Genomic DNA, 18,611 nt, shown 5'->3' on the forward strand with positions numbered 1-18,611 from the left:
GGTAACATACTTGGCATAGTGCCTGGCCCATAGTAAGGATCCAGTGGTACTGTTTTTTGTTATGTGCCTATTTTATTTCCCTTATTAGATAAATATCCTAAAAACCAAAGAACAGCCTACTCTTATTTTACCCTATTGGCCCAGAATTTAGAGCCATGCTTTTGCACAAAAATAGGATCTCTATAAATAGTTAAGTGAATGAATGAGTTCATTAATTATAAATGAAAGAGCAAATTTCAGATGTAGGTTTTCCTGTCCCTGGGATTCGACTTGGACTGCCATCATTGAGCTACACAACTATCTTATGTTTTCTGAATGCTAGCAGACGTTCTGGTTGCGGTGAGGCATGCTCAGGAAGACAGCTGGAGAGTGCAGATGCCAAGACACGGGTGGAACATCCTTAGACCTAGTGCTCTGCTGCTGTCTGGCCTTTCTCTCTGGAGGCTGTATGCTTGATTTGTGACTAAATTCTAACTGTAAAATAAGAATAATTACAGTGACCACTTAATAGGGTGACATTATTAAATGACTCAAAACAACAACAACAACAACAACCAAACAAACAAAAACCTTTGAAAAGGCATTTGGCTAAAACCCAGCTGGATAATGAAGTGTCCACAGAGAATTGCAAGACACAGTAACATTTTAAATAAGCCACTTGAACAAACTCCTATGTGACTTCTTGCATTCTGTACAGACCCGGAATCAAAGATGAAGAAGAAAGGCCAGTGTTAGCAGCTAAGCAGTAATCAAAACTTCCAGATGTTTATAATATACATTTGAAGACATAGAATATATAGATAACTAGTTCTTTCAGATAAGGAATGCGTTGTATGAAAACATTCGCTCCTTTTTAAATTTCCATGCAGGCTAGCTAAAAAAGTTCAATACCAGGAGAGAGTAAAAGGTAAGGATGAAAAATGTAAACCCTGTGCAGAATGGATGGAAACTTTTAGAGGAACAAATGCAGAGAATTACCAAAATAAATAAATAAATAAAATAAAATGTTTTGACGAATATCTTTGTACTAATGGCTTTGAAAATATGTGTATTTCTGTATGATAGATCCAAAACAAAGAGTAGAACTGCTAAATAAAAAGCATGGATAAAAAGAAAAATATAAGTGCTGCCAGATTGGATTTTAAAACTACCATATCAGGTAACAAGTTACACTAGCACTTTGCATATGGGGGCACTGTCTCTGACACCCGGGTCCATGGAATCTACTGGATTGTAAGGCATCCTCTCTGGGAAAAGAATAAGCCACAAACTGGAAACAATCCATCTCTCCATCAGTGTTAATGATTCAACCAATTTTAGCGTAACCATGAGATAGACTACTCCTGCACAAGAAAAAGAAAAAAATCACTGATGTACACAGCATCATGGATAAATTCCCCCAAAATATGCTAAGTGAAAGAGGCCAGACAAAAAAGAATACATATTGTATGATTCCATTTATATGAAACCCAAGAAGAGATAAAACGATTCATAGTGAGGGGCGCTTGGGCGGCTCAGTCTGTTGAGTGGCTGACTCTTGATCTCAGCTCAGGTCTTGATCTCAGGGTCGTGAGTTCAAGCCTCATGTTGGGATCCATGCTGGGCATGGAGCCTACTTAAAAATATATTCAGAGTGACAGAAATCTGAGACTGGAAGTGAGACTGTCCACAAAGTGACATGAAGAAACTTTCTGTGGGGATGGACATCCCTATCTGGATTAGGTCGTGGTTACATGTGCAAATATATTTGTCAAAACTCTAATTACACCCCCATAAAGTCAATGAAAATAAAAAAGAATGAGACTAATAGGGGAGGGTGTGCTCACCAGGATTCAAATGTGGTTCACATTATATCTGACCCTGGATTCTACTATTTTCTCCCATCACAACATCTTCTCTTAGATTATTTTATTACCTCTTCTTACTTTTCTAAGAGCTGAAATCTCAATCACCATGCCACATTTGGGCTCTTCCAGGATTGCCAAGGAAGTAAATTCACTTGATCTGTAATCTGTTACACCCAAGGAAAATTTAAAGGAGTCACATTGCATACGTATACAAATGCTCACTTCCATAAGGCGTCCACAGAGGACCCCAGCTACTGGAAGACGTCAGGGTGTCTTCTTGCCCTGTTAATGTGAGCTTACTGTGGCTTTAACTCTCAACAAGCCTTTTCCAATAACAGATATCTTGGCACCTGTCTCTTCGTGCAGTGTTTTGATTGTATTCCCTTGGGTCCAAGGATCTTTCCCACAAAACGCAACCGACAGAAAATAGAAACAAATTTCTAACTACGCATGTTCCCACAAAACATTCCCATGTGTATTATCTCATTTGATCTCCAACAGCCCATAAAAAAAGAATGCCACCCGTCACTTTCAGGATAAAATTCCAACTCTTTGGGTTACTATACCAAATCCTTTAGGATCCAGGTCCATTCTACCTGTCCGGCCTCATCTCTAACCCCTGTCCCCTTGCATCCACCTGTCTTTCCCTCCAGCCAGCCTGAGATACTAACCATTCTACTCTTCCATGCTCCTAAACCTTCAAACATGTTCCTCTTTCTGCCAGACACAATCTTCCATCATGTCTTCTTGCCTAAAACCCAGTCACCTCTCAAAGTTACCTCTGAAGTCTACCACTACTACCACATCATCTGCCATTTCTATTGTAGCACATGGGACAACACGCTACTCTGCTTTCCTGGACGTTCCCTTCCATTAGGAGCTCCTTGAGGCCAGGACGTTGCCCACGTTCACTTCTAACCTCACAGTGACTAAAGCCGCTAATGCACAGGAAGTGCTAACATACCAATTGCAGAATTTCTGAATAAATAATAATAATAATAACTGCCCACCTTTAAACTCCGGGTTGCAAACTCAGAGGAGGATGGCATGCAACTAAGATTGTGATTCTAAGTTCTACATGAAGTTTTATGCATACCCTAGTGGCCTCACTGCAGTCTTTTTGTTTGCCAAAAAAAATGTCTGAAGCCAACCGAAGCACACAGAGACTGTAATTTTGCTGTGCCGATCTTAGCTGAAACCAAGGTGCATTTGCATGAGACAGTAATCACTTAACTGCCTTGCTACTAAGAACACTAATATTTTGGCCTTTCCAGACAGGCTCGAGAATGTGATTAGGAGCCATTTGAAAAATGACACCCCACAGTAAAATGGAGCTTTGTGGCCTCTTCTTCAATCCCAGCTCCTGATCCTTTAAAACCTCCTTTAGAAACATTTTTTTTCCTTTTCTTATGCATGTTTATAAAAAGGCGCGAATAAGAACCTCTTCTGAAACTACCTTTACCTGCCAAATTATCCACTATTTATTTAGGCAATATTCGAGTCTCTGTATTTAAAATAAACCTAAAATCTTTCTATATCAAATCAGCCAATGAATTCTATGCTAGATTATATAGCCAGTCATTATTCTTCTTTGCCAAATACATATAAACAGAAAATTATGTCATGAGTTTTGCCCTTATTTTTGGTCTTCTGCCTATCTTGCTGAGCCTTTACAGATAGCGTTTGTCTCAGGCAATGTTTTCACAGTGCCATTATTGGCTAATAGAATCTCAGGTTTGGGCAGGAACCTGGTGCTGGATCCTTTCTATATAGTTCTTGGCCAAATGGCTGTGGAATTTCTGTTTGAGAACACCCTTGATGAAGAAATAACTAGCTAACTCATTCAGTCACTCCTGGGAGCAGCTCACCCATCTTTGAACAACATTGGCTCTTTCACCTTGTGAAGTCATTTTTTCTGGAGCTTCTATAACATTAGTCCTAATTTATCCCTTGGGGCTGCAGAGCACAAGTATAATCTGTCCTCCATGCCAGCCCTTCAGATACCTGAAGATAATAAAGATAATTCCATTGACTCTTCTGCAAGTGACTCCCTCACAGGAAGTGGTTTGAGTCATGCTCTTCTGAGGACTCCTCTGATTGTCAAGGTCACTCAAAAGTCTGGTCCCTAGATCCAAGAGCTGCCACCCACATCTTTTCTGACAAAGCAAAAGAGCAGGACCGCTTTATACCTCCCTTATCAATTGACACGAGCCCCACATCTCTTTCCTTCATCTCATATTTTCCATTCTGCTTTCAATTTGACTTTTCAGCTCATTCTTTAAGTTCATACACTCATTCTATTGCCTTTTTTCACCCGTGCTATTAAAATGTGTAGCACATAAGGTGTTTCCAATACAGAAAACAAACATGCAGAGAAATCTGCAAAACAGTCATATATAATCTTTACTGAAGCTCCTGTTCTGCCTGGTGGCAAATAAACAATTTAATATTTGCCATTCTGAGTACCCTTCATCACTTTAAATTCGCCTTCTGTCTTCTTTGCAAGAGTGCAGTGAAGCTCTGGGAAGACTGATATCACACCAGGCAGAAACACCCTAAGCCAAGACGTGTCTACGTCTACCTAGCAACATCAATGTCCATGGGCTCTGCTGCCTTTCCTCCTCTCCACCCCTCCACCTGTACACAAGATCCCACCTCCTCCATAAAGAAAATAGGCATCCCACCCTTAACATATCTCACATCAATTCCCGACATCCCAAAATCTGAAACCCCCTTCTTCAATCTTTCTAAACTCCAGAAATGGCAATCCTATCCTTCTAGATGCTCAGACCAAAAATAGTGGGTTTCTCTTTGACTTTTTCCCTTTTTCTCATACCCAAACTTTATTCTATCATAAAATCTTGTTGTTTTTATCTTCCAAATGCAACCAGAGTCCAACCACTTATATTGGTCTACACTGCAGCACCCTGATCTAAGCCACCATCCTGTCTCACCAGGATTATTGCAATAGCGTCCTTACTGCTGTCTCTGCCTCTCCCTTGACCACTATGGGCTATTTTACTCAGAGCACTAAACGTGATCCTGTTAAAAATTAATGTCACCCTTTGTGCAAAACAGTAAAAGGCTTCTCACTTCACTGAGCGTAGGAGCCAAAGCTTACAATGATATACATGACCCTACTTGATGTGGACACGTGTGGTTCACCTGACCTCGACTTTCCCTACTCACTCCTCACTCAGCTATACTGGCCTCCATGGTTCCTCAAAGACTTTAAATGTGCATCTGCCTCAGGATCTTTGCACCGAGTGTTGCCAGGTGTCCCCTAGTTCTGTTTCTCACCCTCTTCAGGTCATTGCCCTAATGAAATCTCCCCTGATTACCATATTTAAAATTAACTATCTCCCTCCAGGAGGCTTCATTTCATCCCACTTTAATTTTTTTTTTCCCATTGCAGTTTTCAATTTCTTAAATATTCCTTTATTGTGCATATTTTCCCTTCCTCTCTCCCTGGTCCCATCATCAAAATGCTTCATGAAGGCAGGGATTTTAATCTTCCCTTCCCTTCCCTTCCCTTCCCTTCCCTTCCCTTCCCTTCCCTTCCCTTTCCTTTCTCTTTCTTTCTTTCTTTCTTTCTTTCTTTCTTTCTTTCTTTCCTTCCTTCTTTCTTTAATTAGTATACCCCAAATGGCTAGAAGAGTATCTGGCACTTAGCACTCAAAAAATATTCACTAGTGGAAATCACACAAGTCTCTTGCCATGTGTTTCATGTCACATACTGCTTTGACATTGCCTTTTGTTGACCGGGAGACTTTTCCAGGGTCTCAGGACCCTCCAAAGAAATGCATGGATGATTTCTGGATACTTCCCACACCATTCTGGAGCTGCAGACACTTCCGGGTCATGTCTGTGGTTTCTTTTGTCCAGACATGACACAGCACCATTCCTTATCAGCTTGAGAAGTACCCTGAAACCTGACAGAATCCATTCAGGAAGTAGGCTTCTGGTCAACTGTAATCTCAGATCACCTCATCTGGCGGAAGTGGAATATTTACCCAGTCACCTTTCAACTTTCTCAAGTTAACTGCTGAGTGGGGGAGTCACTTCCTTAGAAACCTTCCTGAGCCTCACACTAGTTTGGCTACCTCTCTTCCTCATCCCCAGATTTTTAACTCCTCACGGTCAATATGGAGACCATTCTATGCTCAACACTCTATGGCCAAAATCAATCCATGCCAGAACCTTCATTATCGATTTCTAAAAGACCCAGGCTCTTCCAAGTCCCACAGGATTTTCTCTGACTTTTTTTTTTTTTAATCTTTGCCATCGGCTTCAAAAAGTCTATTTTGAACTGAAAAAGATGAGGTTTTTCTCCTTTCTGGTGTCTGAGCTTCTGCAGCAACAATTCATCCTGAGGGCACGAGACTAAAGAGAATAGCCCCAGGATCCAAGAAATCGGAAGGAGATGAACTCATCAACTAATATTTAAGATCTTACTCAGTGTTCCAGAAAATAGGAGGGTTTGAATTCCTTGCCAGGAAGAAGGGGTTAGCAAGCATTTATAATCTAGAATTCCCATAACCCCAACCTTTAAATCATCCAGGTGCTCCCGCTACAGAATCTCAAGAGATGTGCTTGAAGACCCGACAGGATACCTTATTCCTGTAGCATTAATCTCCCATCCAGGTGTAATCACAGGATTCATTACTCCTGTCTGACTTACCTCCTATCCGAGTGAATTGCGATAGTCATGTGTAAGTTATAAGAACTCATTTTGTTCCCTAAGACCTCAGTAATCACTGGCGCTGCACAGAATTGTTATCACCGTATGGACAGGGCATCTTCTAGGGGAAACACACTCAGAGGGAGGGTATCCTGGCAGGCTCAGGGTAGTGAGGAAGAGGGAGGCTAGGTTTATGTAAAATGCACTCACATGTTGCAGTCTGAGTAACTGGAAAGTGTTGGCATTCTCCTGGATAAAAAATGAGGATGCTATGAAAAAGTGTGTGCCAGAGCAAAAGGCTACTCCACCTCTACTAGGGTGTGAGCCGAGGCAGATTTCCACGGTAAGAGGACCTTAACAATATGAAAATATTGAAATTGACACACCATCATTAGTAATTTCCGTATTGATTGATACTCAAATATTGTGGTGTTTTCTAGGTCCTGGCCTCAAAATCAGATGGGTAGGAGGGTGTGTGGCCACTTGGGAAACATCAGGAAGTCCCAGGGCTGGGGGCAAGCCAAGGATGCACGGTCAGAATGGGAAAGACAGTATCAGAGCTCCAATAAGTGGGTGCAACAAAGGAGCTGGTGAAAAAGAAAAATCTCAGTGGCTGGGAGAGACAAAAGGCATCAAGGAGGAAGCCTTAGCCAGGGGTGGTGCTTCTCCTGCATTTCTAGCACATCCCTCCTCTGCACCCCACTTCTACCACAACCCACTCTGAGCTCAGGTAATGCAAACTCATTTTCACATCAGCAAAAGGGATTAGGAAAGTAAATCTTCAGACGAAAAACATATCCATGATGTATTTTAAAGTTGCAAGCAGTATAAATGATGTTTTTATCCACTCTTCTGTATTATTTATGCCTCAGCTCCCTGTCATGGCCATGCATAAATGAAATTTAACAAATGTGGTTTAGTCCACAGTGGTCCAGAATCACCCTAGAAGCTGAAGGTCAGCCGCAACCCACTCCAAGGGCTCACAGAGTGTGAATGTGAAGGCCTTGGAAATAATCAAACTTAAAATCAAAATCATAAGACTTCCACAGTCTTTACAAACTCCCTTTGAGAAACAAAAATTCCCATACCCACACTTAATTGCATTTGAAATTCAAAGTAAATTAAATATTGTGACAAAAAGGCAATTCAGATCAACGGAACAAAATGTGCTGCTGTGTATTTATACCAGACGTTCCCCTTGACCTTTTATAGACCCTCCTTTGAGAACTAAAGTGTAGATCAGGCATCGGCAAAATACAATCTGCCACCTGCTTTTAAATGGCCCATGAGCGTTGAATCGTTGTTACATTTTTAAATGGTTGAAAAAAATCCAAAGAAGAATAATACTTCATGACATGTAAAAATTATACGAAATTCAAGTTTCAGCGTTCATAAGAAGAGTTTCATTTGGAGCCCAGCCATGCTCGCCTGAATTGTCTGTGGCTTGCTTTCATTCATGGCAGTGGGTAGCGTTAAGTACAACATAGATCGTATGACCTGCAAGGCCTGAAATACCCACTAGTGAGTGACCCTTTACAGAAAAAAATTATCTGTCCCTGATATAAACCAACGCTCTCTTTTAAGGATGAGGAAACGCAAACTCAGGGGCAAGTTAACCCCTCGAGCTCACACAGCTGGCATGCAGCAGAGACAATGAGGGAGTCGCCAAATTTCAACATGTAGGGGCTTTTCTCATTATACCCTGTGGCCTGGAGTCCCAGGGATCATAGGGTGCAAGCCAGAGACTGAGCGGGCCATGGTAACAAGAGCCACCATTTCAGGGGATCAGCATTCTATGGAAAGGAGGGGGAAAATAGACAAAACAAAAGCACTGAAACTAATTTTGAAGGTGCTGTGGTGGATTCATTTTGTCCTCGCATGTGCCCTGTTGTGTGGCGTAGCCGTATATACGTAACCTTCTGGTCTGAGCGCATTCTGCCCACCCTACAGTCGGAGTACCCATCTGCTGCTTATACCCAACCCCACCTTGCGGCTGCGATCTAAGAGCCGCGAACACGGGTGTGCAACGCTTCATGTGAGGGAGGGCACTGGGAAAAGACAAAAAAAGGGAGAATCTGGGAGCTGGGGGGAGTCAAACTTGGTTTTCTGCTGGAGGCTACATTTTTATTTTCATTATTTTTTTTTCCGACTGGCACGCGTCTTCTTTGTTTTGAATAATGGAGATAATTATACATTCAAGGGATCACACTCTAAACCCCTTGAACGATTAAGAAATCTTATTGCAGGCAATCATGAGAAAATGTAAGGGAGGATTACCGGGAGAGACAATGGAAATCATACTTCTTCAAGTCGCTTGCTTAGCAGAGAGACCTAATCACTATTCTCCTCTCTTTCCCATGGCCTAATTGTTGATATTCCATGTCTGTCTCAGGGAAAGGCAATGCTGTCTCCTAAACCCTGTTCATGTGAAGTCAGAGGTTTGGATGGGTCCCTCTTGGGAAAGTGCTGCCTCAGTGATTTTGATACTGACCTGTAAACTCCCACTTAACCAGCAACTAGGAGTACAAGAAAACCTCTCATTATGTTCACGCTGCAAGATTCTTTGTGTAGGGAAAGGAATCCTGTGGGTCATTGGATTAATTTGACAAATATTTACTGAGCAGCTACCCCATGGCAGCCATTATTCTAGAAGTTGGGGATAGAACTGAAAAAACTATAGTCTCTGACCTTAAGGGCCTATGTCTACTCCACCCAGAGAGAGAGACACAAGGAAGTCAAAAATTCCAATGTGTGTCATGAAGAATATGAGAAAAGTAAGTACAAATGATTCAGGGGCAGCCTAGGTGGAGCTAAGTTAATTTGAAGTGTAACTGGAATTAACTAGGAAAAGAAGTTAGAGGAGGCATGTGTCACGAAGCCCTGCAGATGAGGGAGATCAGGGGTTGTTTATAAAACTCGGCTAGGACCCATCACACCTGGGGGAGGGGAACAAGAGGCCGGTGAATTGGGAGGGAGAAGGGCAGAGGATGGGGCTGGGAACATTTGCCAAGGCCCTCCACTGAGCCTTATCCTGAGGATAAACAATGTATCCTTTGAGTCTGAGGGCAAAGCAGAGCCTCAAGAGCTGCCTTTTTTTTTTTTTTAAAGCTTTTATTTATTTATTTATTTATTTATTTATTTGAGAGAGAGAGTATGAGCAGGGGAAGGAGCAGAAGGGGAGGGAAAGGGACAAGCAGACTGGGCACTGCGCACAGACCCCAACTCTGGTCTAGTCCCAGGACCCCAGATCGTGACCCCAGCTGAAATCAAGAGTCAGACTCTCAACCAACAAGCCATCCAGGCACTCTGCCTAGAGAGTCTCCATGACAGTGGGTGATTGAATGGCATTTGCCTCTTTTTCATGACCATAAAACACCGCTCCCTCCCCTCATTAGGGGCTATATATTTTGACCCACTATGCCCTCAGTTTCATGGTATAAAAATAATAACAATAATAGCTAGTACATATTGTATTAACACGTGCCTGGTACTGCGTTAAGTAAGTACTTTACCTGAATTCATATCATTTAATCCTTACAATAATCCTGTGAAATAAACAGTGTTATTTTTGACAGATGAGGAAATTGAGGCACAGGGGTTAAATAACATGCCCCAAAATGCACCGTTCTTTTTGTTTAAGATTTTATTTATTCATTTGAGAAAGAGAGAGAGAGAGAATGAGCATGAGCAGGGGGAGGGGCAGAGGGAGAGAGAGAAATAGACTCCCCACTGAGCTGGGAGCCCTACATGGGGCTAGATCCCAGGACCCTGAGATCATGACCTGAACTGAAGGCAGATGCTTAGCCAACTGAGCCAACCAGATGCCCCCCAAAATCCACTATTCTTAAGGCAAGAAGCTGGAATCTAAATCATTGCAGTCAGCCTCCAGAGCTGAAGCTGAGTATGGGCCCAGGAATAAAAAAAAAAAAAAAAAAATCAAACATAACTTCTAACTCTGCCTCTCAGAGACTCTGCAATCATGGGCTTTTGCTGGCTGAAGCTTTCCTTGCATTTAAATGAGAAGAATGGGTTAATGATCCCCTACCTCAAATCTAATATCAAGATATTTCATTTCTTGGGGTACCTGGGTGGTTCAGTCAGTTAAGCACCTATCTTTGGCTCAGGTCATGATCTCAGGGTGCTGGGGTTGAGCCCTGAGTCAGGCTTCCCACTGAGCTGCTTCTCCCTCTTCCTTTGCCCATCCTCCCTGCTCTTGTTCTCTCGCTCTATCTCTCAAATAAATGAACAAAATCTTTTTTTAAAAAAGATATTTTATTTCTCATAGATGTCTGTAGAAAAATAGGAGTTCAGCATAGCAATTCAACTCTTGCTGTTCCTAAGGCAAGAACCAAGTGTTACAAGAAATCAACCTTATAGAATACACATGATCTTTCTCAGGGATAACTCTAAATCTCTCCTCCCCTCCCTCACCTTCTCAGTCTTCTTTCCCAAGGCTTGGGTTGGAAATCCAGTGACAGACTGATTTCCATAAACACAAGTTGACTGTCAGTGGATCAGAAAATACAATATCTCTGGAACTTCTCCCCCCCACATCACTGTCATCAGGTTTTGTCTTCTTTATGGTCCATCAGCAGTGACAATAATCCAGGCTCTGTTTTCTCTCTGTCAATTACACTTTAAGCTGATGAGGGTGAGACTTTTCATTAATGAAAAATCAAGAGCTCTGAAAAGGCAGGTGTTAAAAGCTAGCAAAAGAATTCCATGTTAAAAATGGCTAATATGTTTGGTAAATTTGGAGTGGCCAACAGATGCCTTTTTCTGAGCTTACACCACTATCCATAATATAGAATGGAAGTCATGGTTGGAAAAAGGAGGAGGAGGAGGAGGGGGAGGGGAGGGGCATGAAGAAAGAAACATCTAGAGAAGGGTAGAGAACCATCCCATGTTAGTTTCCTAGGGTTTCCAGGGCAGTATCACTGTTCAGTTGGCTTTTGATACTGGAAACATAACTCAGTGGTCTCAGCTTCAAAATTCTTAGACTTCCTGGAACCACAGGTTTAAAGTCTTGGCAAGCTTGAGTCATGGCTTCAGTCTCTGTTTCCTTAGAAAAAAATCTGAAGAGCAAGTGATTTATGGTATGTTCTTCTTCTAGAAGAGCTCTCCAAGCCCTGGCCACTGAATGGACTTTGAAATATGCCCACAGGGAGCCTTTATCCAAGGACAATCTCTGAGTGCTTATTATTCACTTTACTAGCGTAGAAGCTCTTTAATCATTGTCTCTGCATTTGCTTTAATCTACAAACTGTCAATTTATTAGCTTGTAATGTGCCTGAAGCTTCTCACCATCTTGCTGGAGAAAGACTAGTATAAATTCAAAAGTTGATTCTAAAAGTCAGATTGATATGAGAGGATAAAAAGATAAACTAATATAACAATTATAGTAGAAAACTAAATTTTATTTAGGAAAAGAAGCATTCCATATTTTGTTTTAAATGGAATAAAACCTCTTTTTAGCTCCAGCCAATACCTAAAGAATTTTCAGCACCAAAACTTTGAAAGATGAACGTTTGAGAGATGCTCCTGAAAACAAAAGTGCTTAGGAGATATCAAATAAATATATATATATATATACACACAGACACACATATATACACACACACAGTATATATAAATATATATTTATATATTTATAAATTATATATTATATATATTAATATATATATGAATAATCAGAGAATCAAGAAAAATCATATTTAAGATGCAGGAGTCAAAATAGTACAAGACCAAAGCAGTAATGGGACAAATGCTAAAGAGAAGATGATATAAATGAGTCCAGAGAGAAAGGACTACGGAATGGCAGTATCCTTGGCTCCTAGATGACCTAAAGACTGGCCACAGCTGGTCTAATCACTAAAATCATTGAGCTCTACCTATGGGATTCCTAATCTGTTGCTATTCGTCTCAGATCTCTTCCTAGAGTTGTTTTATTCTCAAGTAAAATGTTCACTCTTTTTTTCCCTTACAGAAGAGACCTTAAAGATTACCTGGTTCAAGTCATTTCATTCACTTTACAAATGAGGAAACGAGGTCTCTAAGAGGTTAAAGTGAATCTTCCAAGGTCACCCAGGTAGAGAGTACTAGAGACAGGACCCAAATCCTGGATCTTCTAATGCCCAAACAACACTTCCTTCCAAGGGCTCATTCCTCCTTTCAAACAATCACACTTTCCTCTTAATCAAAGTGGTGATTTCTGCAAAGTCAGAGAAATACTGCCGGGAATTGTCAAATGTCAGATTTTAAAATGAGCAATTGGGAACTATGTATGTATCTACATAGAATCACTGGGAAGTGAGAGGAAGACAAAATTACCATGTTTCTTTCCAAGAAGGTCTCAATACAATCTTCCAGCATATCGGCTAAAAAGTATAGGTTCTGCCTGCTCTGTCAATTAGCCATCCTGTTATTATTTTCTTACCGGAAATAGAATTTAGAGATTCAAAGGATCTTAGAGATAGTCTGGACCTACTTTCTTATCTTATGAATGAGGAAGTTGAGGTTCAAAGAGAGAATCTTACAAAATAACAAAATACTAGAATTTGAAGGGGTAATAAATATTTAGACAACTTCATGTTTAATTTAGAGAAATAGATGCACAAAAAGTATTATAACACCTGTGCTTCCCACCACACCTATTTGACAACTGTTCATATTTTGTCATATTTATTTCATACATATTTATTATAAGAAATAAAACTATGCAGATATCATCTGAATTCTTTTTCCCTAACCCCAAATCTCACTGCCCTCCTTGTCAACCCAGGGACAGCCAGTATTAGAAAAATTGTAAATCCTTGTAATCTACTATGCATAAAATCACATTCGCACATATAGATATCAATATATAGACAGTAAATATTCCCTACTGGTTCCAGGGGTTTAAGGACGCTTCAGTCAAAACTATTCTGACTTTGTCCACTTGTATATTATTTTTCCTAGAAATAGTAGAAAACTACTGTAACATAACAAAATTGTAAACAAATTCAATCTAACACATCCATTTAACAGACAAATTAAAGAGGTTACCTGTCTTGCCCCAAGTGATGCAGTGTCGTCTTTCAATGAGAACCCAGATGTCCTCCCCCCTACACCCATCTCTACGTTCCCTTTTTACTAGAAAACCCCACCTGGTTCCCTGTTTCCCCCTATTTTAAGTGCTGTGGATGTTTTTCTTCATCATTTTTAGAAAGCCACACTTCTCTCTCACACCTCCATTCAAAAAGAAACAATTCTGGGGTTGAGAAATCTCATACCAGAAACAATATACCCTTTAACTTCACACTTTGTTCTCAACAGCGAGGCAGCCAGGCAGACACCAGGCTCACAAACCATTATGAATCTGTCAGCAATTAGAATTCTAAACCCTATTCGGTTTTTACTTGCTTCAATCAACTTGTCACTGCAGTGAGGATTATCTACTTTCTCAACATAAACATCAACAGAAGTGAGTGCAATGGCTTGCGTCCTGGGCAAAGGCACTGCCAGCGAGAATGTTAAAGAGCACATTCTGCAGACAGGAGGGATCTGGGGCCTTAATGGGCCGTAATTAGAGGGGGCAGAGCCTACTAACCTTTGTGTAAGGCTTCAGAATTCTGCTCTTTGGGATGGGAAGACATTTTGGGAAACGCAAGGAGACTTGTCTGCTTCTCTCATCTCCATTTCCTGAGCTAAAGAGAGGAACACAAGAGAATGCATCCATGCGGTGTTTGTACTCAGATTCAAAGGCCCCAGCAGGATCATGCTGCCCACTGCCCTCATTTAAAGGATTAGGAAACTGAGATGCAGAGAGGGGAACACCAGGCCAAGGTTAAACTAGTGTCCTGACTCCCGACCCTGTATTCCATCCACCTCACCACACCGCCCTCTGCAGGGTGGGGGTGAGGGGTGGAAGGAACCTGAGAAATGAGATTCAGTCTCCTCCCACCCCAAAGGCTCTCGCAGGTTTCCATTTGCACCTAATGGTGCACATGAGCAAGCAACACAGTGCAACAAATGTGAAAAGAGGCCCAGCCCAGGGTTCCAGAGACATCTGGAGGAGGGTCTCATTCCACCTCAAATCCCTTGTGAAGATAGTAAGGACACAAGTAGAAATTGATTTAATTCCTTTCAACAAGCTATTTTGTAAATTACTGTCTAAGGAAATTAGAGTTGGGTGTGTAGAGACAAAGAGCCTTTGGCATCTTCTACTACAAACAATAGCTAACATTATCTATATTAACTTATTAAATCTTCATAACAACTTTCTGAGGTCAGCATTATTATCTTAATCTTTATTTTACAGATGAAGAAACTGAGGCACAGAGTGTTGGGTAACTTGCCCAAGGTTATGCATATGGCAATGGCAGAACTAAGATTTTACCCTAGATGGTCTGGCCCTGGACCCTCCACTCTTAGATAGAAGTGTGGGGTGACCAACCATTCTAATTTGCTTGGGACTATCCCAGGAAACCCCCTGGCCCTGGAAAAACCAGGACAGTTGATCTCGTTACACATAACTACAGTGACTCTTTTGTGTGTCAACATTAAACCCAAGCCTCAAGAAGAGATTCAACAGTCAGGTTGCCATACTTGTCTTCGTGACCTTGGTAGGCTGAGGTCAGAGGGGAGAACTTAAATATTAATATATGCCCAGTACTGTACTGAGAAATGTTCATGATTTGTGTCATCTGAATTCTCACATGCAACTTATATAAGGATCCAATCCAGCTCTGCATGCCTACAATCCATTAATTCTAATAATTAGAGTAATTCTTCCCTCCAGCAGAACAGTCTACTCCTAGTAGGAAGGGAGGGAGGGAGAAAGGAAGGAAGGAAGGGAGGGACAACAGATCAGAGAGGATTGGGTGAGTTGCATAAAGTCTCAGAGTTAGCAAGTGGTAGTGCCAGGATTTGAACCTAGGCAAGCCCCAGGGCATTGAGATTCTTTAGAGGGAAATGGCTACAATGAGGAAGTCTCAAAATATGAAAATCCTACCTGTTTAGGTTTTTTTCTGGATATGGAAATTCACACCTAGAAACTTAGGTATAACTCATTGAGAATCCCTGCTTTCTGATTAGAGCTTTGTGCTTCCTCCTCCTTCCCACTCAGCTGTGAGATATAGCATCAGCTGGCTACAAACTGGCACCCAAACCCTCAATCCCCACCCATGTGCTATGTCCACACTACTTCCCCATCTTAGATTCTTGTTCTGCTACTGTTGTGCACATGTACAATTCCCAGCCATCCTTTAAGACCAGTTCAAATACTACCTTCCCTAAAAGCCTTCTGTGCATATCCTGGTTTAATCATTTTGTCTTCTTTCCCTAAGAATCTTTTACCTATTTAAAATAGGTATCCCGACCCACCTTATTCTAGAGTCACAGAGTACAGAAATAAAAGGAAGTTATGCTCTCTTTTTTGGAGGGAACCCCACCTAGGCTTTCGCATATTTCCTTTCCCAGTACCCCCCAGTTCGAGAAAGAGCACCTGTACACAGTCTGTAGTCAGTAGTTCACAGTCAGATGGCTTGTTGAATGAATATGGTAATGCATCAATGCATCTAGTTGTGAACTATGATAGATGTACGTGGAGATTTGGATAATGAAAACAAATGTCCCGTATTTTTGTGGACATCAGGTGGTAATTTCTTTGGCACTTCTAGACCAGGTTCTACTCTAAAACTAAAGCAAAAGATTAAGAGAATCAGCTAGTTGATTATATTAGGTACCTACTTCTATAAACTTTAAGTACCTTTACAAAATTACTTGGTGTTAAGAATAACGATTTTGAATTGGTTTCATAGAAGTGAATACAGGGCAAGGAATCAGTTTCCACTTTCCTGGTAATGGCCCAAACTGCCTGTGTGACCTTTGGTTCCCCTTTTGCCCAAGCGATAGGAGGATGGTGGTAGAATTACATGATTTCTAGGATCCCCTCCAGCCCTATGTGCCTATAACCCATTAATTCTAATAATTAGAGCAATTCTTCCCTTCAGAGGGACATTCTGTTCCCTACTGTTATAACCTTGGCATTCAGAAAATTCAGGATGAATAGTAATATCAATAACAAATTGGGAAATGACCAGTGGAAGCTACCTGAGGAAGAAAAAGGTGTTCTGTTTAAAGGAAGGAAGCCAGGGATTCTGGAGGGACATGATGTGTGAAATGTAGGCTGGGGGTTTAATGAGTTTGAGGCGTGAAAAACCCAAGCTTCAGGGCCACATTCTCTGGCAGTGTTGAGCACAGCATGTCTCCATGCCCTGTGTGGCCAAGTTCTATTTTAGAACGTACTCACGCCTGAATCCTCTAACACAGCTGTGACCGTCTGTTAATTTTTAGGCATGGTTCTCCATTCAAGCAGATGGCTTTTGGGTTTATTTTGACAGACCTCGGGAAAAGGCAACTAGAGGAGGTCAAATCCAAAAACCGTCAGTGAGTTGATTGATGGCAAAGACGTGGACTTTACTGAGATCGAGACGCAGCAAATTTAGCTCAATGGACCAGGGAAAATAGAAGATTACTGTATGAAGGTCAGAAGCAAATGGTATAGGAAAACTCACTGGACAGCCCCGCCCATCAAGAAATGTTTCATTCAGCAATGGAGGGCCTCTCAAGACTTCTCTGCCATTAACGTTCCTTTCTAGCTAGGACATACCCCTTGAGACCTTAACCCATGGAAAAAATGAGAGCGCAGATGAGTGGTTTCACCATGCTCCCACCCTTCTCCCTTCTGGAATCCTTTCCAAGGCCCACGGTGCAGAGCTGTCAAGTCCTGCCCTGAATGTTTTGCTTAAGTGGATGCCCTGCCCAATTGAGGAAGCTGTGTCAGGGCTGGGTTAAGCTCTCCAGCTGCTGGGAAGGGCTGAAGCAGTCACCATGGAAACAAGCCCCTCATCAATCATCTAGTGACTCACCAGGAGATCACTGGGATGCAAAGGCAACTAGAGTCCCAGAAAGACAACACCTTTTTCCTTAAAAAGGGCTGACAGACTGAGTTCTTGAAAAACAAGGCAGTCACTTCCAGAACAAGGTGGAAATGGCCAGGGTTGCTTCTGACTCTTGAATTTAGGCCTAGATGCTATGTGCCCTGAGCCTGGGAAGGCAGGAAAGCCCCCATTTGTGTGGATTTTGCTATTGCAGTCAGTTCTATTTGATATAACATCACATATCAGAGGGAGAAGAAAACTCCAGGTGTTATCTAGCCAAAACTCTCATTTTTTTAAAGGAATAACTGAGGGATCAGGTATTGAATAACTTGTCCAAGGACCATATAGTGAATCAGTAGGAGAGCCAGGACTCCAATCAAAGTCTTGCACTGCAAATCTGTTACTCCTTCTACCATTCTGAGGTCACAGTAGATTTTACTGTGAAGATTAAATTCAAAATACTTCCTTTAAGGTGTCCCTTCTAAGGCTATGAAAGGGATCTTAGCAATGTATTCCTTTGGCCTTTCTCTTTCCTTTCTTCCTTCCTTCCTTCCTTCCTTCCTTCCTTCCTTCCTTCCTTCCTTCCTTTTCTTTCTTCCTTTCTTTTTTCTTTCTTCCTTTTTTCTTTCTTTCTTATTTTCAAAAGTAAGATATTTTAACTACAATTGATTAAGAATGCTGTTCCTTTCTATTCTGCCCTCATCGTCACTTTCCACTCGGGATGGAAGCCAGAATGGCTATGGGCATTTGTGAAATCTGGCTGAGGGGAAGTTGAGGTAAGTTAACAGTTAGTTGGGGGGTGAGATATAATTATGTGATTCCCAGTCGCTTTCATGACGAGTGAAGTTATTGTTTATCTTGATATAGAATGGGCCCCCAAGAACACTTCTACAACTAACTAGCACCAATCTTCGAAAGGCGGGAATGGCCAAAGTTCAGTTCCCTGGCAATACTAATGGGCCCTCAGGCATCTGGCACAGGAAACATGAGAATAATGAAGAAGAACAAGGTTTAAAAGACATGGATTCAGGGATGCCTGTGTGGCTCAGTCTGTTAAGTGTCTGCCTTTGGCTCAGTCATGATTCCAGGATCCTGGGATTGAGCCCCACGTTGGGCCCTCTGCTCAGAAAGCCAGCTTCTCCCTCTCCCTCTGCTGCTCCT

The sequence above is a fragment of the Ailuropoda melanoleuca genome, chromosome 1 (genome assembly GCF_002007445.2).
Source record: "Ailuropoda melanoleuca isolate Jingjing chromosome 1, ASM200744v2, whole genome shotgun sequence".
Taxonomy (NCBI): domain Eukaryota; kingdom Metazoa; phylum Chordata; class Mammalia; order Carnivora; family Ursidae; genus Ailuropoda; species Ailuropoda melanoleuca.